The following is a 21,087-nucleotide window of genomic DNA, read 5'->3' on the forward strand; positions in this document are numbered from 1 at the left end:
AACTTTCTATTTAAAATATTCCTTTTCAACGATATTTTAACCAATATTCAACTAATTGATTGGAAATTTAATAGGCTTTGTCTTCTTACCGGTCCAAAGAACTGTATATAATTTAATTGTTTAGTTATATATTTCAGGGTGAAATGATTTCTATAAAAGTTGCCCATTAGATGCACAGGACATACATATATACAAATGCACTATAGTTACGCTATATATCATTTGTTAGGTGCTCGTAGATGATCCTTTTTGTTTGAATAATAGTTTGAATAAAAGGTTCTACGACATTTGACGTTTTACCTGTTAACCGAACGCACCATCTATTCAATTAATATCTTATATACTTACATTGTTTTTGATCTTCTGGAATAACTCTTGTTTGGAATTCTTCCAGTTCGCTTGTGATAAATTTGAAGTCTTCTCTTGTTTTTAGACAAAAAGTTGTAAGATTATCCAGTATAGAATCTCTTAAAAAATCTCTCTTTTTCAAAATATTGATGTATACTTCATCAGCCACCCGACTTCTCCATTCTTCTGAATTAACATCCACCGGGCGAAAAATTGTAATCAAAAATGTAGTAACTGAAATAATGACACCGTATATTGTACGGAATATTTTAACCACCGTTGCACTGATGATTGCATCGATTTCACCGAAAATGATATTGGACATATCTGATTTTATGTTCCCCAATTCTGCTGACAGTGTAGTCTGAACAACGCTTTCAATGTGCATTAAGATCCCTGTGCATATTTCTGACCCTAATTTTCTTGCTGTGTCACATAATGTTTCTTCAGTTAAAATCTCTTTTATCCTCGTAACAGTACCAGAATATCGACAATTATATGCGGTATTTTCCACTGTTCCAACATAGTTGTTGTCATGTCTGACAACTACCTCAAAACAAACCCGTCTAATGTTTTCTCTTGTCAGTACCCTGTCCATGGATTTGATAATTACCCTATCGAGATTATAAGTCGAAAAGGTATCTATCATTTCCCTAACAAAGTTTCTATAATAAGATATCTTCTTATATGCACTAAGTTTTGCTATTTCATCAAAATCTTCATAAATGTGCTGCAAGTAGATATCTAATCTGTCAACATCATATTTGCAGTTTCCGTAAACAATCAGTTTTGCATCGATAACTCCTATTGATTTCGCTTTTATAAGAAGTACTCGAGTGAGATTTTTATTTGCTTGGTCTAAGAAGCCGCTTTCCGTAAGCTCCTAAAAAGTAAAATGATAAAAATTATTCATTTTTAAAGTTTTCTTCTATGATTATTATACATTTATGCTGTCTGTATGACTAATAACACTCGCTAATAAAACATAATATCCATGCCCGTATTATCCTGATTATATCCAAAATGACATCTAAATCTTGTGTATCAGTATGAAATAAGTCTTATTTCAGCATCGTTTCCACTGCATTCTGATGATTTCTCTGTCGACATTGATCTTGTGTATTATACATACATGTGACACCATCAATAATTATTTTACATAATACAGAGAAATCAAAGATACATTCAGTTAGAAGAGTTTCTAGTGACATTTTACGCCTGTAGTTTTTTATAATTTAGACCAGTGATAAAGTAAAAATTGAGATGTATCTGATTAAAATATTACATCATACTGCTTATTGTGACGTCATATTGATAAGAAGAATTTTTACTCAATCGATCGCTGAGAGTTGCCTTATCATACCTGCGTAATCAAGTGTAGCTTTAGGTAATATACTTATTAAAAAGGCGGGATTGAAGGACAATGGTTTTAGCTTGCATGTGTTTGTGCACTTATAGAGGTAATGTAATTACACAACAATTAGCGGATTAACGCTGGTAAATAAATAAGAATTTAACTTGGCGATTGTCAGTTGATGGACAAAAACAAGTGAAAAGCTGTCAATGTGACAGCAAACCGGGTTTTCTTTTATGTAAACTGTATCGATAATCCATGTCAACCCTTATCCAGTGAAAGGGAGTACCCTACATGTATATGCAACATTTTGCCAAAAATGACTAAGTTCAAAAGCTGGTATTTTTTCGATAAGTTATCAGAAATCAAAATCCTAGCAATATGCACACCTCTGATATATGTACAATTGATCTGCAACTTCCTATCTTGAGAACTGTAGGAGGAGTTATCCGTACAATGAGGGTACCCTATATGCAACATTTTGCCAAAAATGACTAACTTCAAAAGCTGGTATTTTTTGGATAAATTATCGGAAATCAAAATCCTAGCAATATGCACACCTCTGATATATGTACAATTGATCTGCAAAAGAACAATTTCCTATCTTGAAAACTGTAGGAGGAGTTATCCGTAAAATGAGGGTACCCTTTTGGCAGCCGCCCGCCCGCCATTTTCACCATTTTAATAACCGGATTTTTCCGTTGGAAAACCCGGTTAAAAAAGGATTTATACATGTGAATTATGTAGAGGATAACGCCAGTGAAATCCTAGTATATGTTATATATAGATATGAATCCTATGGATTCTGAATTAAGAGTCAGAGTTCGATAGATAGTGGCGTAGACGCAAAGAACAATTCGTCCTTCTAATCCGTTACGTCAAATTCATTTATTTTAATTGAAATTCAATTCAACCAAATAAATATGATGCATTTTTTGACTCATAATTCAGTGAAAAGCATATTTTTCTCATTAACTTTTTTTGTTTGAAAATAATAACCTATTTGATTTTTATTTGTCACAATTCAAAATTTTTGACAAACAATATTTAATTTATATGCATTTCAAATGGTATTAGTTATAATTTCGGACACCCTGTTTATTGAAATTACAACAACAAAAAATGTTCGATTCAGACATGTTCGTCTTAAGATCATTTCGCACGAAAAAAAAGTTCGTTTCCTGAATGGATGTTGAATAACTATGAAGAAATAATCTTTCTGTGCTATTATATAGTTATAGTTAAACTCATGTTAAGTACAATGATCATACACACAATGAAATCAAAACGTGAGGAGAGGGATACTTTAATATGTTAATCTGTTGTAAATGTATAATATACACTATTATTACATGTACGTGCTGGAAAAGCGCCGTGATCATGACGGTAGATTCGTAAAACGTTTACCCTAATAGTGCTTAGATGCATGTCTATGCATGTTTTCATCTTCCTAGCAATTAAACATGTATAAATTAGGCGAATTTATGCATGTACATGTATATACCGGTTTAAATATATAAACTAGTAAGCCAAACAGTTTCCAATCATGTATTTTTTGTTCACTAAAGACTAAGTTCCGTCATTTATTCTAAAAATATGCAATCATGTAATATGGTATTGATTAGCTACAAACAAGCTACAAACTGAATGAAAGCCAGAATTTTGTTTATGTAAACAAATATGCAAACACATTATATTGAGTCAATAGCCAATAATTTATAAAATCTAAAGACTTATATTTATATAAGCTCCATTGGGGCATATAAATAGAGCTGATGCTAGTGAGCTAAGAGTCCCGGATTTGATACTCGTCTAAGGCAATTTTTTTTAAATTTAATTTTCTTCCAAAAACCTGTTTTTAATACTTTTCCTAACGTAGGATAATTGGAACATGCTAGGAATATACATTTTTTTAAACTTAATTACCGTACACGTTCTGTAGAATCAACTTCTCTTTTTAAAATCGCGACTTTTTGTGACTAGACATGTTTTCATTTGTGTGTATATCTAATTAAGTTTATCCTTTGAAAAACCTGGAACTTACACAGATTATATAGGATATACAAAACAGGTGTATCTTTTGTCTAGACCCACCGCCATTTTTTCCTTCATAAATACTTCGCATAAAGGTTGAATATATTTATCAATTAATCACAGTTGATTAAATTGCCATAGAATTTATACTAGTGTTGGTATATTAGCACAATATTGATAATAGATTGTTATGATTGAAACACAAAAAGGCTTAAAGGTGGATCTAAGAAGCTTAGTCATTAAAGACCAATGAGTTATCCTTACAGGTTGCTTAAAGGTAGATTTTAAGCTTCTTTAAGCTGCCTTTAAGCATCATTAAACCATTTTTTGGCGTTTTATTAGTCACTTTTAAGCACATATATGAAACCTCTAGGCAGCATGTATAGCTTAAAGGTGGCTTAAAGATCATCTTTAAGCTACCTTTAAGGAGAATGGTCATTCATCCTGTAAAAAAAACGCAGTCTTTAGTAGTTTTTATTGAATTCCTGTAATTATTCGCATATGAAACACAATATTGCATTTGATATGACTAGAACGATAGGCAAAATATTCAAACGGTCTTGTGGCTGAAGTCATACGAAATGCAAAAAGTATACCAATTTTAAAACTACGAAAAAATTAACAGGGAAAATACTCGGAAACAGTCGAACAGATATCCCGTTGGTTGTGACTTACAACCCCAAAATCTTTTTTAAAAGTTGTAATCTTTGTAAGTCACAAAATCATTTTCAAAACTACGAGGCATTGTTTGCCATTTTTCAATTTATGAATTAAGAAAACAAAATGTTAAAAATCTTCTGAAGCACTCATTGACCAGGAAAGCTAGTACTTGTGCAGAGGAATCCTCAGGTAAAGTGGAATCAAGTATGTTTAAAATATAATCCCCGGGCGCAAGATGGGACAGCAATTCGGATTGAAATTGTACAAAGAAATATATAGAGAAACACCTTAACAGATTTTCTCAAAACAACTAATTGGCCAGAAAAGCTGAAACATATGTGGATGCATCATCAGGTAGTGTAGAATCAGATAATGATTCCTGGTGGTAGTGCGGGGTCCCAATGGGGTTGGGGTTTTTAATTATATAGGAATATAGCGGAATTTAAGAAAAAAAATATTCTTAAAAAAAATAAAAATAAGAAGCACACAATCAACCAGAAAAAACTGATTTTTTTATTTATTCATTCATTAATTTTTTTGAGGGGGGGGGGATTCATTTTGTTTTACCTAGCTTTACAGAAAGACAAATTGTTAAAAATCTTCTGAAAAACTAATTACTCAAAAGAGCTGTGGCTTTTGTGGCAGAAGCCTTAGATAGTGTAGATTCAAGTTCAAAACCGTGATCATGGAGATAGGTTGGAGACACATTGAAAAGTTGAACTTCTTTTTTTTTTTTGCATATTTAAAAAATTATAATTTATGTTATTACATGTACTAACAATCAGTCTAAGCATATATTTAACAACATACATCATGGCATAGCACAGCATTGAAATCTCATACAAAGGCATTGGAATCTCATACAAAAGCATTGGAATCTCATACCATAGCAAACAATTTTATAGATTCTTATTTGTCATTTAGTACCTTAACATAGCATAGCATACAACATGATCTCAACTTGGTTTTAGATGCATTTATTAAAAAAAATAATTGTCCATATTACAGATTAGTTGTAAACTGTGGCTTCCTAACATTTTACTTCGAAATATTTTGAACTCTTCTGTGTAAGGAGAAGTTTTTTGTTCGAACCTCAGATATCACAGCATAGCATACCGTTTCGTTAAGCTCTTCGGTTTACTTTCTCATAGCACCCACAAATCTCATAGCGTTGCATTGAAATGTCATAGCATATCATTAAAATCGTATACATGTACCAAAGCATTGCATTAAATTGTAAAAGATATGCATGATATGACTTTATATACAAATATTTTGATTTGTTGATAATTCTTATTTGTTAAGAATGTTCCCCCTGGGCAGTTCTAGAGCAAACAAGGAGTTCAAAGGTTTGATGAAGGTTTGCATATATAAACTCTTGATAACTGCAATGCTCAATCAATGACATAATTATCATCCTGTTACAAAAGGGTTTAATGTTTAACATAATGCTTAACATGTTTAATATTCAGTCTAAGAACAAGAAAAAAATTGAAACACTACTAACTAAGCACATGATAAGCGCAGTTGCATTCCAAATGTATGCTTCGGAAAATCTTTTGGTACACATAACTAATACACGGCATGTGGTCGAGGAGATGGAGAACGGCTAGAAAATACCTGTTTTTAAATGAAGTTTAGCGTAATTCTATATTTTGTCACATAAAGTGTATTTGACTCTTAGAATCATTGCTCTATATGAACAGACCCTGAAACGTGCTACTACACCAGTTGCACGGTTCAGTTCGTTACACTTTTTGAACGGTACGGTTCGCTTTGTGAACGGTACGGTTCGTTTTGTGAACGGTACGGTTCGCTTTGTGAACGGTACGGTTCGTTTTGTGAACGGTACGGTACGCTTTGTGAACGGTACGTTTCGTTTTAAGAACGGTACGGTTCGTTTCTTGCACGGAACGGTACGGTTCGTTTTAGAGGTGTAGTAGCACGTTTCAGGGTCTGTAGTAGTAATATTTGTCATGTGCAATGAAAATCGGTGGCTGGGTGATTTTTTTTTACGAATTATGCATTTTTTTTCTGAACTGCATGTTTTATATTGTGCAAATGAAACAGGACCTTTGTCTAGTCTTTTGAACACAATTATTTAAGCACAATAAATTCGATAAAAATAGTTTTTGTTGTCATAATTAGGGTTTGGATACTCTTTAAGAATTTAAGTTTTCTAAAGTTATGTTGCTTATCCTTTCAAAAATCAATTAAATTCTAAAAAGTTAAAGAACTACAGGTTAAGTATAACAAATTGATTAAATTCCAAGATCGTATCAGTGCAATAACAGCATGAAACATGTTCACTATACTGACTTTATATAACAACATCAAAAGATCGGTACTTGACTATTAAACCCCAGTGTTGAGATTGAATGATTGGGTTTGTAAATTGAGCAACCAATTCATTTTAGATTTTAATAATCATCTCCCACAAAGTTGTGTTCAATCTTAAGGACTGTTTAGTTAAACTGAGTTAAATTAAATGCATACGTTGGTACACTTTAAAAGAAATCGTCATTAATAGTAGTCCATTTAAAGGACTAAGTGCGGTTTTATGCAATTTTTGCCCCCCCCCCCCCCCCCAAAATCAAAGTTTTAGAAAGAGCTTTAAAATAAGATGAAAGATAGTTAAAATCATATTGGAAATAAAGGTGTAAAAGGTTATCACCACAGTGACGTCATAACGTAGAAATGACGTCATGAATATTGCATTTTTTTGATAAATTGATGTTTTGTAGCAAAATATGGGTGTTTTCCGATGGTTTTTCGACTGGGAAACATCGAGCGCAGGCTTGCTCAAGTACAATTTTTTAGTATAATATGTATAACTATCTTAAGTAAAACATATGTTAAAATTGCACTTGAGCAGACCTGCGCTCTATACTTCCGAATGCAAAATATAGAGCAAAACTGAGAATATCTTCATTTGTTGGCAACTTTGCGGGAATTATGTCATTTAGATGACGTCATAGATAAAAAGCGAGTGAGCAATAATGACTAAAATCAAGATTAAAGTTATAGGCATCCTCTTTACAATGATTTGTGAAGATTTCATTCTTATACGATACTATTTAAAAATTGGTTGAAATCGGGGGCAGATATTTGACCAAACCGCACATAGTCCTTTCTCAAAAGGCTTTCGTGGTTTTATTAATTTTCGTGGGTATCAATTTTTGTGCATAAAGTAAAAATCAGTTTCAAGGATACTTAAATTCGTGGCGAATGATCCTGTCAACACAAAATGTAGAGATTGTAACTCAATGAATATTTAAATTTGTGGATAAACTTAAAAACGAAACCAACAAAAATTGGTATTCAACGAATAATGATGAAACCACAGTATTAACCAAATGTGAGTTCTTATGCCAGTACTGATCTAAATACCAAACTCAACAAGTATTTGATTCATATTTATATTTGTTTTGTGCTGAAACATAAACTGATATTGAAAAAAAGTGCAATAAAAAATGCCTCTGAATAGTCATATTTAGCATGATAATGGCATAACTTTTTCGTATCAATTATACAAATGCTTTATATTTCATTCACATGATTGTTGATCATTTCTCGCTGATTTTCTTCGTGAGTAGGTTTTTGTTTTAAATGTGTGTATACATTTATCGCTACAAATATATTAGTGTTCTCGTGAATGAACTTTCTGCGTTGATATTATAGAAACTGTAATTTAAGATTATATTATGACTAAATGTAGTAAATACACTTGTAAGTGTAACACGAACACATCAATTGATATTTCTAGATATTTCAAATTTTTCAACACTATAAAATAAAAGGGTTTGATATATATGTACATGTTTCAATGTTGTTAGATATTTACCTTATAACATTTGTCTCCCATTCTGCCAATATCGATTTCAAACGCATACATGGTCCCAGGTTTAACGACCGCATTTCTGTCAATTTTTCTTGTTATAACAACCCCTTCTTCAAGAGATCTTACATCCTGAACGATATCACGTAAAAAATCACCTTTTAAAAGTTTGCCAGCAAATGACTTTCCTGAAGGGTCATTTGGGATTTGGACTTCAAACCGCTTAAAAAGTGTTTTCAAATCTTTGGATAAAATTGCCTCACGCCAGGTTTCCCCGCCTTCCATTTTCTAGAGAAAATAAAAACAAAACTGCTATGTAATGTTTTAAACTTATAACATGCTTATTTCGATGGGAGGTTATCCATGCATTTATACGCTTGGGTTAAAGAAATGAATATACGTTTAATTTAATTGTTTTGTATACCTGTAACGTCGTGCCTATGATCTATTAATTTTTGTTGGGCAAATTGTATTTGGCCTACCAAAATAGTTTAAAACATACACGGCCCAGAAGTAAACATCATATACAGCAAATATATATCGGTTTTGTCATCACTTATGTTTTGTGGATGGTAATAGCGCACTAAATCTTCATATATCATTTAAATATTGCTCTGATGTGGCACTTTTATTGAAATATAAGTACGTTAACTCTGTTCCTCCTTTGAAGAAGAGACACATTGTTTCTGTTGGTATTTTTGTTCTCTTTTTCTTCTTCTTACTTCTTAATTCTTAATACTCATTCATCACCTGGGTATACTTTGATAGACGTAAAACTTAAATCAAAGAACAACTGTAATACACCGCAATGTACTGGGTTTTTTATTACTCAAAGTCAAAATAAGATTTTTTTTTAAATCAAAATCATAATTGTAATATATTGTTGTATTACTGTAGACAATATGTAGAACTGTATTGTAATGTGTTAATTTGTACATTGTTGTATTACTGTACACAATGTGTAAAACTGTATCGTCATGTGTTTATTTGTACATTGTTGTATTACTATAGACAATGTGTAGAACTGTATCGTCATGTGTTTATTTGTACATTGTTGTATTACTATAGACAATGTGTAGAACTGTATTGTCATGTATTTATTTGTACATTGTTGTATTACTATAGACAATGTGTAGAACTGTATCGTCATTTGTACATTGTTGTATTAGTATAGACAATGTGTAAAACTGTATCGTCATGTGTTTATTTGTACATTGTTGTATTACTGTATACAAAGTGTAGAACTGTATCGTCATTTGTACATTGTTGTATTACTATAGGCAATGTGTAGAACTGTATTGTCATGTATTTATTTGTACATTGTTGTATTACTATAGACAATGTGTAGAACTGTATCGTCATTTGTACATTGTTGTATTACTATAGACAATGTGTATAACTGTATTGTCATGTGTTTATTTGTACATTGTTGTATTACTATATACAAAGGGTAGAACTGTATCGTCATTTGTTTATTGTTGTATTACTATAGACAATGTGTAAAACTGTATTGTCATGTGTTTATTTGTACATTGTTGTATTACTATATACAAAGTGTAGAACTGTATCGTCATTTGTACATTGTTGTATTAGTATAGACAATGTGTAGAACTGTATCGTCATGTGTTTATTTGAACATTGTTTTATTACTATAGACAATGTGTAGAACTGTATCGTCATGTGTTTATTTGTACATTGTTGTATTAGTATAAACAATGTGTAAAACTGTATCGTCATTTGTACATTGTTGTATTACTATAGACAATGTGTAGAACTGTATCGTCATTTGTACATTGTTGTATTACAATAGACAATGTGTAGAACTGTATCGTCATTTGTACATTGTTGTATTACTATAGACAATGTGTAGAACTGTATCGTCATTTGTACATTGTTGTATTACTGTAGACAATGTGTAGAACTGTATTGTCATGTGTTTATTTATACATCGTTGTATTACTATATACAAAGTGTACAACTGTATTGTCATGTGTTTATTTGTACATCGTTGTATTACTATATACAAAGTGTAGAACTGTATCGTCATTTGTACATTGTTGTATTACTGTAGACAATGTGTAGAACTGTATTGTCATGTGTTTATTTATACATCGTTGTATTACTATATACAAAGTGTAGAACTGTATTGTCATGTGTTTATTTGTACATCGTTGTATTACTATATACAAAGTGTAGAACTGTATCGTCATTTGTACATTGTTGTATTACTGTAGACAATGTGTAGAACTGTATCGTCATGTGTTTATTTATATATTGTTGTATTACTATAGACAATGTGTAGAACTGTATTGTCATGTGTTTATTTGTACATCGTTGTATTACTATATACAAAGTGTAGAACTGTATTGTCATGTGTTTATTTGTACATTGTTGTATTACTATAGACAATGTGTAGAACTGTATCGTCATGTATTTATTTGTACATCGTTGTATTACTATAGACAATGTGTAGAACTGTATCGTCATTTGTACATTGTTGTATTACTATAGACAATGTGTAGAACTGTATTGTCATGTGTTTATTTGTACATTGTTGTATTACTATAGACAATGTGTAGAACTGTATCGTCATGTATTTATTTGTACATCGTTGTATTACTATAGACAATGTGTAGAACTGTATCGTCATTTGTACATTGTTGTATTACTATAGACAATGTGTAGAACTGTATCGTCATTTGTACATCGTTGTATTACTATAGACAATGTGTAGAACTGTATCGTCATGTGTTTAGTTGTACATTGTTGTATTACTATAGACAATGTGTATAACTGTATCGTCATTTGTACATTGTTGTATTACTATAGACAATGTGTAGAACTGTATTGTCATGTGTTTATTTGTACATTGTTGTATTACTATAGACAATGTGTATAACTGTATCGTCATTTGTACATTGTTGTATTACTGTAGACAATGTGTAGAACTGTATCGTCATGTGTTTATTTGTACATTGTTGTATTACTATAGACAATGTGTATAACTGTATCGTCATTTGTACATTGTTGTATTACTATAGACAATGTGTAGAACTGTATCGTCATTTGTACATTGTTGTATTACTATAGACAATGTGTAGAACTGTATCGTCATTTGTACATTGTTGTATTACTATAGACAATGTGTAGAACTGTATCGTCATTTGTACATTGTTGTATTACTATAGACAATGTGTAAAACTGTATCGTCATGTGTTTATTTGTACATTGTTGTATTACTGTACACAATGTGTAAAACTGTATCGTCATGTGTTTATTTGTACATTGTTGTATTACTATAGACAATGTGTAATCATACATTTCATATTTAATAAATTTTGTATTTGTGTTAGCTAAATGACAAATAAAATCAGTCTCTGTACTTTTGTGTATTTTTGAGGTATTAGTCCAACCTTTTGACCCAATTTCAACCATTGTGTAGAGGACCATTTGAATTTTTTAAGATATTTGTAGGCAGATGGTTTTATGATAATTAAAGCATTAATTTCGTAGAGTTAATAACTAATTACAGGCTAACAACTATTTCTAATATCAACACTAAAAGTAAAAAACATCGAATGTAATCTTCAATGCAGAATAGGCACCACTCGTATTTATACCCATAAACGATAAGACAATCGATTAATCACAGTGGTTAACTGAGGCTGTACATGGAAACGTCTTTTGAATTAAATGATTAACATTTTAATGTCTCTTGGGTTTAAAAGTCCACTACCGGTTTTCTGTCTGTCTGTCTGTCCGTCTGTCTGTCCCACTTCAGTTTTCCACACTTTTTTTCTTTATGCGTTTGAGGAATAATATGAAATTTGCTGAACAGCTTCAAAATACAGATCAAGTTTACACTTTTGTAGCGTCTGGTTGACATAATTATTTTTTCATATTCCAGTTTTTTTAATGTTCGGGTTCGATATTCTGCATACCAGTGCATGGTTTCCTTCACAATTTCCACAAACCGGTAGGGGACGTGTATTGCTTATGCAATACTCTCAGAATGCTTGTTTACTCGATCGTGAACTAAAAAAAATTCTCTTTCGGAGGATATTCCAGCGAAGTTACCGATCATAAAGCGAGTATTTCGCCTATGTTATTCATCGAGGTTTTCAAAATGGTTGGAAAACAAAAAAAATATGCGGGTCTTCTAAAAACGATTTTGGATAAAATTAGGTTTCTTTATTAAAAAAATTCATTTTCAATGTGGCGAAAATATAATTCAGTCGGCGGGATTTTATTGGGTCGGTCGCGTTAGGGGAAACATAAATATTTTTAATTTTGGCCTAGGCAGAACTTTTTTCTGAACAAGAATGTTGTTGTATTTTACAATGACCAGCCATACCAATGGTTAGTGAAACACGTTGACAAAGAGGAAGTGTATGTGTGGTGGATGCAAAGCGTGGGTAGAGAGTTAGAGATATCCCAATATTATTGGCCAAAATGTGTGTTTGTTGAGTGTTGGTACAGACCGGATGATGTTGTGTGTGTGTGAGATTGATGAGCCAATGAGAAAGGGAACAAGTCACAAGGTCGATGAAAGTGAATAGAAATTATTTTTTTCAATTTTTGACACATACAGTTCTCATTTAAAATCGTTTGGTAAGACATAACTATCAGTAGTGTAACGAGATCATTTTTCTCCAAATAAAATTAACAACTACTGGCATTTATTTGAATTTATTTAATATTGAAATTCAGCATTTGTTAGACTGGTATCAATACTTTGCTTCATATATGAAAATATAAATTAACATCTATTGATCGATTATGATTAGGATAATACACGAGTAAATGTGATTTTATAAAAAAAACACTTTTAAAAGCATGGTCACGAATTTGTCATGAACTTATACTAATCAAATAAAATTTGAATGTCAGTCGCAGAGTTATACTAAAGATACTAACCTCTCAATTCTTTAATGAAAGCAAGGCCTGTGCCATATACTAGTTTACATTAGTTAAATATACCATGCCATATACTTGGTTTGTTATGTTAAGCCATAGAAACAAAACACTTTCGAAATGAATAAATGTAGGCTATTATTACCTTTCAGTTGGCCTGTGGAATCGATGTTGGCATGGTGGCGCAGTGATTGAGAGTTTTTATCTAACGGGATACGTATTCAACACCGAGACCACGTAGTAAGCAATGCCTGTAGAATTTCAAAAGGTTATTATGTCCAAGTTTAATTACATTTTACACAAAGGAATGTTCTAGTCGGTGATCTTGTGCACGTACGTCAATCCTGTACAAAGTTTAACAAAGGGGACCGGTTTTAAAGGTACCGAAGTCATTTACCTATCTTTGGGTTCTGTAACTCTGATATTTAAACCTGGTGCAATGCATTCAATATCTTATTACATTGCGACTGGTTTTTATCCTTCTTAAATACAAATTTTATTTCGATAAGCAAAGAAAACATTGCAAGAGGTCCAAAATGCACGATCTGTCAGTTTGAAATCGACTTAATTGATCAATGTGTTTATTGTATCTATTTTTTGTCTTATTTTCTTTGACAAATAAAATTTAAATATTAGTAAAGAGAGGCAATTTAATCTCACACAAAAGGATTCAATTATATATTTTTTAAAAATATTTTTCGATTTGTTATCATAATCATTTACACTAAATAACCATTCTGACCACACCCTGCATTAAAAACCTCTTCCTCATACACCATTTGAGTGTTTTGGTCGAGCACTAGAATTAAATCCTTACATTTGCATACATGGAATTTTAAATATTGAAAGATTGCTTTATTTTCTTTCTTATATGCAGCCAGTTTTTTATTCACTTTCAGCTGAAGTTGATAAGACGACATCTTTTAACATAAATGCATTAACGATATATGATTGTTTTGATCCAGCCCTTGAGGCAGAACCACTAACGCGGGCCTGAGAACATAACATTTTAAATTGTGTAAGAGGGACCATTAGGCCAGAAAAGCTGAAACGCATGTGAAGGCACCCTCAGGTTGTGTAAATTCAAAGTTGTGAAAATAATAACCCCCGGGGGTAGGATGGGGCCACAATGGGGATCAATTTAAGGTAGTAATATTAAGAGTAAATCTTTTAAAATATTTTCTGTTCCATTTTTTTTTTTCATTTCTCTCTTTGTAAAGTATAAAAACTAAAATAAAAAATTACGTGATTATGAAAGGTCTCGGTCGTTTCTCTCCTCCGCCCATTCTTAATTTTTAATATATTCTTACTATTACCTATACTTTTTATGCCTTGTAGATTGTGTCTTTTTTGTACTTTACAATGTTACAAATGTTTGTAAAGAAACATGTAAAACTATATGTAACAAGCATTCTGAGAGTATTGCATAAGCAATACACGTCCCCTACCGGTTTGTAGAAATTGATGAAAACAATGCACTGTTATGCAGAATATCATTTCTTACCGTCTTCTGTACCCCGAATCAACAGACCAACCCGATAGCGAACCTGATTGTAATAATATAAAAACCCCGTCGATTAAATTTAAAACACAATGCTTTACACTATTTTACAGAACTTATTTGTTTGTTAGAAACAATAAAAGGAATGGTCCAAGTAATGCACGATATTATTACTTACTACAAGTATACTTTCCTCGTTTATGCAATACACATCGAGCCCGATAACGAACCCGAACATTAAAAATTGGAATATAAAAAATTAATTTTCTCGAAAATATGTCAACCAGACACTAGAAAAGTGTAAACTTGATCTGTAGTTTGACATTTGGAAGCTGTTCAGCAATTTTCATATTATTCCTCAAACGCATAAAGAAAAAAAGTGTGGAAAACTGAAGTGGGACAGACAGACGGACGGACTGACGGACGCAGAGGAAAGCTATAGTCCCCTCCGGTGAAAACCAGTAGGGGACTAATAATATGGGGGTTTACGTTTGAGAGACTATCAAGCAAAAGATAACAGGTTATTATCGATTAAGTTATGTTTTTGTAAAACAAAATATATACCTAATAGAACTTATTAACAAGCAGAATAATTCTTAAGAAAGGTGAACACTTCGCGACGGTAGACAAAACATGGAGAACATTTCCGAAAAAAAGGCTGACAAAATGTGACGGCCAGAAAACGCATTCTTTTTAAACGCTGAAATGTAAAGCCGGAAAAAAGCGTACCCTGTTGGATTTCTATTTTAGGTAATGTTTACATTTTTTAAACGTCCTCATTCTTTCTCTTCCATATAAAGTCGTTTATTGAAATGACTGACCCACAATGGATTGTACTCGTTGGTTTGCTATGTTCTGTTCATTGTTATTGTAAATATAAACTTATGTATAGTTATTCCAAAACAAACTGATGTTTTATTTTTGAGCTAACATAACAGAATCTGCTTATTTTCAGCACATTTTGTTCTGCTTCCAGTGTCTGCTGATCATTCAGTCATTATGATATAATATATGATTAAAGCAATAATATATTGATGTTAGACCCAGATGTGCTAATTTAAGATTAACACTTACTATGAAATTTGAGAGAAAGAATTGCTTTGGTTCTTTAAATCTAAATTATTTAAATTATTAACATGACTATAAGTAATCCACCAAATTTTATAAATGCGAAGCGTGTCCATACATTAAACAAGTTATCGACAGGGAACTAATAATAAATATTTATTCTGGCTCTGTGGGTGTTGGGTATCTTTATCGTGCTAGCGCCGACACGATTTTCGTTTCCTATAGATCGCCACACGTGGAAACAAAGCTACTGAAGTATGCTACAGTCACGTAGCATCGCAGGGGAGGGGCAGGAATGGTCTTTCATCACCCCATTTTTTTAAAGCAGACATTTTACTAAGATTAACGTACAAAAACGATGCTACCTGCCTGGTTTAAGAACCCGACAGTTTACTTTGAGACATGTATATCCTTGAGTAACGCCCTTTGAGTATCCCCAGGGGCGTCGAAAGCAAATTGAAAATGTGGTGGGGGGGGGGGGGGGGTAGGGGTTGGGGGCTAGACTTATCATAATAAATCTTGTCAAGCAAAATTAGGAGTGATTAGCGTATTTTAACAGAACCAGACAAGAAAACAACTTGAATTCAATCTCAAGTTTGAAAGATCTCTTTCCTGGCCAATAACTAAAACTCTAAGGGCCACAATTAGAAACAGGAATTACGGGCCGATAGAAAATCTGACTCACCCCTCGTCATTCTAACTTCCTTATTTTGTAAAAGGTTTGATTATATATTTGATAAGTGAATACAAACCACTTATACCATGTATTTAGCATTAGCTTTTGTTCTTTAATTAGTAGTTTTTATGCACTTTTTTTACCATTGATTTGCATATTTTTTATTTTCAAAACATTGCCTGCCTCTCTCTCTCTCTCATACACATATGATAAATACAATAGGACTAATGTTAGTTGACCGTGGGAGACGTTGGTTGTTCAGGATCCACTTTGTAAATATGTATTATCAGTGCAATATCTTAATAATGTTTAAAATTTAATTTGTTTTGTGTCAAACACAAGCACAATATCATCATTTCCAATTTAAACGAAATATCTTTTTTACCTTTACTAGAGCTATAAGGACTGCTGTTAAAAAAACCACCACGTTATTTTAAAGCAGTTATTTTAAAGATATTTCAAAGTTAGAAAAAAACGTTTCACCAATGTGGCATTGCTTTTATGATTTTAAACCAGAAATGACTTATTTAGAAACAAATTATTGCTAAAAAAAAAAGCATGCAGTTGTAAGGCTTGACATTGTTAAAAGGAATAACAGCATCTTTCATATTATGTTGTCAATAAGTAAATTACGTCGGAAAAGAAGTCAGGTTATGATAGACATGGATAATATTAACACGTAACCGTGAATGTAATTAATGTAATTAGACTCCATACACTAAAATTATTTTAGTATTGCAAAAGGGACGACGCATGCAATACCCATAGACATGTTAACATTTTGTCTTTAGTAAGGGCGGTGTTGCAATATTTAATTTCATTGATTTTGAAACTGAAAACTCTGACAAAATTTATCTATGATGCTTTAAATATTTAACAATACCGCATTTAACTTAACTTAACCAGACGAGAAAACAGCTTTAAATTGAATTTGATCTCTATTGAGAAGGAGCTATTTCCTGGCCACTAAAACTCTAAGGGCCGCTGATAAAAACAGAGAATATGTGCCGATATGATAATCTGACTCACCCTTCATCATTCTTACTTCCTTATTTTGCACAAATGTGATTATATAGTTGACAGCTAAATACAAACCATTTAAACCAATTATTTCGCATTAGCTTTACTTTTTAACCCAGGAATTTTTGTGCACTTTTTGTACAATAGCATGGCATATTTTATTTTAAAAACAGATTGCCAGTATTGTTCTCTCTCTCTCTCTCTCTCTCTCTCTCTCTCTCTCTCTCTTACATAGTCCGTATTTTATAATTCTCTCTAAACAATAAAATATGACTCACCCCACTCTACACCATTGACTTCAATGATGACGATGTTTTCTCTTTACAACATGCATGTAAGGGCCAATTATTTTGAAAGATCAAATCATTGCCTGTATTTCACTTTATTGAAAAATACTCCATTGCTTACTTTGCTCTTCTTACAATAAGATGTATTGTTGTACTAACAATCTATACACATATACATAGGACTAGCGTTATTTGTCCATGAGAGACGTTGGGTGTTCAGGATCCATATCAGAATATTTTTTTTACATCTACCAAGTAATCTACAGCGACCAAAGAAAAGTCACGGACTGCATGAAATAATAATGATGATGTCAGACTCAAAGTCTCACAGGAAACTTTTTGGCTGTTTCTTATAGCTAACGTCCTTATGTACATTAACAGTAATTTAGTGAATGTTACTTACTTTTCATCATCAATGATTTATTGTTAAAAAAATGTTAATACAAACAATAAAGTGCTTTCTTTGATGATTCTTTCAGGTGATGAACGCGGGTTATATATATTTCCTGCAATGTCGCTACCTTCATATCCCAAATGAATTACCAAAGAATGCATTTTATTTTTTAAGTGAATATTTTATCAGTGCAATATCTTAGTTAATAATGTTAATAATTGAAAATATTTTGTGTCAAACACAAGCAAAAATCATAATTAAATTTCCAGTTTAAATTAATGTCTTTCTTAATCTTTTCTAAAGCTACTCTAGTACTGCTGTTAAAAAAAAAGGGGGAGGGGGGTTGGTTGCGGACTGATTTTAACATCTAACCGATACCATTCGTCCCTTCACCTCCTCATTCTAAAGCAGGTATTTTAAATAACTTTTAAAATAAAAAAAAAAGATTTACCGGAAGTGATGTTGCCTGAAGATTGAATCTCCAGTTTTAATAAAATATTTATCTTGACTTTTACTAAAGCTATATTAAACATCTAAACGATCATATGTCATTTCACCACTTCATTTTAAAGCAGTTACACAATTACTAAACATTTCATCAATAAAATGTATAAATACATCAAGTAAATTAAATGTAATAAATCGGATAAGTTTTTAGAACTTTTAGAATTTTTTTGTTTAATTTATTATTAATGTGCTTAAAGTTTAATCCAATTTTTAGTAAGGTTGAATATGTGTATATCATCGTTCCTGTAGGTTATGCTGTATCAAATATTGACAGTCTCCCTAATGTCAAGCTTCTCCCTACTTTTCTGCTAGGGAGAAATGAATCTCCCAAAAATTAGGCTGGTACCTGTATGAATTAAAAGACTCTTTACGTTTTGAAAAATTTGAACAGTTCTCTTAACTTCGTCAAACTTCAAATCAACAGATATAAAAGAGGTGTATTCAAACAATTTCCGTATACGAATTGTACTCGTTGTTCCAATCACGTGTTTATACAAACTTCCGGCAAACGTATTTGGGAGTGCACAGAGAAGCCGTGAGTCTACTGAGCTACACAATCTTTTGTTAATTGAAAAAAGTTGTGGTAAGTGAAATTGACATTTGTTTTAAAAGAGACCTGAAATATTAGTTCGCATTTGCGCATAGTATCAATTCGGAAGTGACATCTAGTCTAACCAGTTTTGTGTGAACCCACAATATAACATTTCATGTTGCACAATCCACAGTATACTTATATATGTATTTAGTTGAATCGGTTTCGTGTGAAATAACACTATCTCATGTCAATAATTACCATTAGTTAGACTTGTTTGAATTCAAAATGTGTAGCTAAAATAGACCTGCTATTTCGAATTTTCTTTTTTTTTGGGGGGGGGGGTGTCATTAAAAGTTTTGATTAGTAAAGCAAACTGTTTATTGATATGACGGGATAATTTTAATTTTTTTTACACACAAATTATTTTGGGTCAATGTAAGCGTGTTTAAGGCTTTTCTCCTTCTTGGCGACATGGCAATATGTCATTAGAGAATATATACCACAATATTTTGACTAGGAATAAAGAGGAGACAGGTTTTTTTCTGATTAACCACGTTTAACTTAAAACTGATACTATAGCTTTAGTAGAAGTAAATACTACCCATATTTATTTCATATCCTTTGTTGAATACCAAGTCAATGTAGACCTAATTGTTTTGTTTTTGTCATTTAAAGCAATATGTTGTTTGTTAGAAAGTTATTTTATTGAAAAGCTATTTGTTTCTAGTGGTTTGTTACCCTTAACAAACCATTAATTAACCAGTGTTACATAAAAATTCATCTAAATGCAGACATATCATTGGCGTTTAAATGTACAGTAGTTTGATCCAAACATATTTATTTACCACTTCAGATACGAAGAAAAAAAAGTTTTATGAGAGAGAGAGAGAGAGAGAGAGGGGGGGGGGGGAATGGAAAGAAAGATACTGAGTAGTTAGTTGAATCTATAGAGGACGATAATTCTCTGTTTCTAACACCGGCCCTAAGAGCTTTAGTGGTTGGTCAGGAAATTGCTCCTTCGCACTGGAGGTACAATCTCACATTAAATCTAGTTCCGAATCTTTAATTGTTTTGTACAGCCTGTTGACAAAGAACACTCACACGTTACATTTCACGATTCTGTGTTAAAATTATTATCCATTTCTATAACCATCTGACCTCTTTTCTGACGTGATTTACTTATTGACAACAAAATATGTCAAATGCTGCTATTTCTTCTTGACAAATAACATCAGTATCTGTACTTCTGTGTATTTTGGAGGTATTAGTCCAACCTTTTGACCCAATTACAACCATTGTGTAGAGGATCAATTTAAATTTTTAAGATAACTGTAGGCAGCTGGTTTTATGATTATTCTAGCATTAATTTTGTAGAGTTATTAACTAATTACAGGTTAACAACTATTTGTAATATCAACACTAAAAGTAATCAACATCGAATGTAATTTTCAATTCAGAATAGGCTGCATGTCGCATCACTCGTATTTATACCCATAAAAGATAAGACAATCGATAAATCACAGTGGTTAACTGAGACTGTACGTGGAAACGTCTATTGAATTAAATGATTAACATAGTCTCTTGGGTTAATTTGCATGATTGTGAACTCAGAACACATTCTCTCTCGGAGGAAATTCCAGCGAAGTTACCGATATAAAGCGAGTATTTCGCCCATGTTATTGATCGAGGTTTTCAAAATGATTGGAAAACAAAAAAATATGGGTCTTCTTAAAACGATTTTGGATAAAATTAGGTCTCTTTATTAAAAATAATCTATTTTCAATGTAGCGAAAAAAACAATTCAGTCGGCGAGATTTAATTGAGTCGGTCGCGTTAGGGGAAACATAAATATTTTTAATTTTGGCCTATGCAGAACTTTTTCTGAACAATTATGTTGTATTTTACAATGACCAGCAATACCAATGGTTAGTGAAACACGTGGACAAAGAGG

General features: G+C 32.0%; 1 protein-coding gene and 2 long non-coding RNA genes across 3 annotated transcripts in view; 2 read left to right on the plus strand and 1 right to left on the minus strand.

Annotated features, from left to right (window-relative positions):
• Positions 1–13,404, minus strand: part of LOC136269984 (uncharacterized) — a 30,173-nt gene extending 16,769 nt beyond the window's left edge. The window contains exons 1-3 of the long non-coding RNA XR_010707614.1: positions 13,294–13,404; positions 8,241–8,522; positions 349–1,231 (exon numbers count right to left, since the gene is read on the minus strand). This is a non-coding gene — a long non-coding RNA (uncharacterized lncRNA). The remainder of the gene's footprint in view (positions 1–348; positions 1,232–8,240; positions 8,523–13,293) is intronic.
• LOC117687290 (uncharacterized) overlaps positions 1–21,087 on the plus strand; it is a 259,261-nt gene that overhangs the window by 184,589 nt on the left and 53,585 nt on the right. The window lies entirely within an intron of this gene.
• LOC105325370 (scavenger receptor class F member 2) overlaps positions 19,094–21,087 on the plus strand; it is a 32,784-nt gene continuing 30,790 nt past the window's right edge. The window contains exon 1 of the mRNA XM_066066131.1: positions 19,094–19,184. The gene's annotated coding sequence lies outside the window, so the exon portion shown is untranslated. The remainder of the gene's footprint in view (positions 19,185–21,087) is intronic.

This window comes from Magallana gigas, chromosome 1 (genome assembly GCF_963853765.1).
Source record: "Magallana gigas chromosome 1, xbMagGiga1.1, whole genome shotgun sequence".
NCBI lineage: Eukaryota > Metazoa > Mollusca > Bivalvia > Ostreida > Ostreidae > Magallana > Magallana gigas.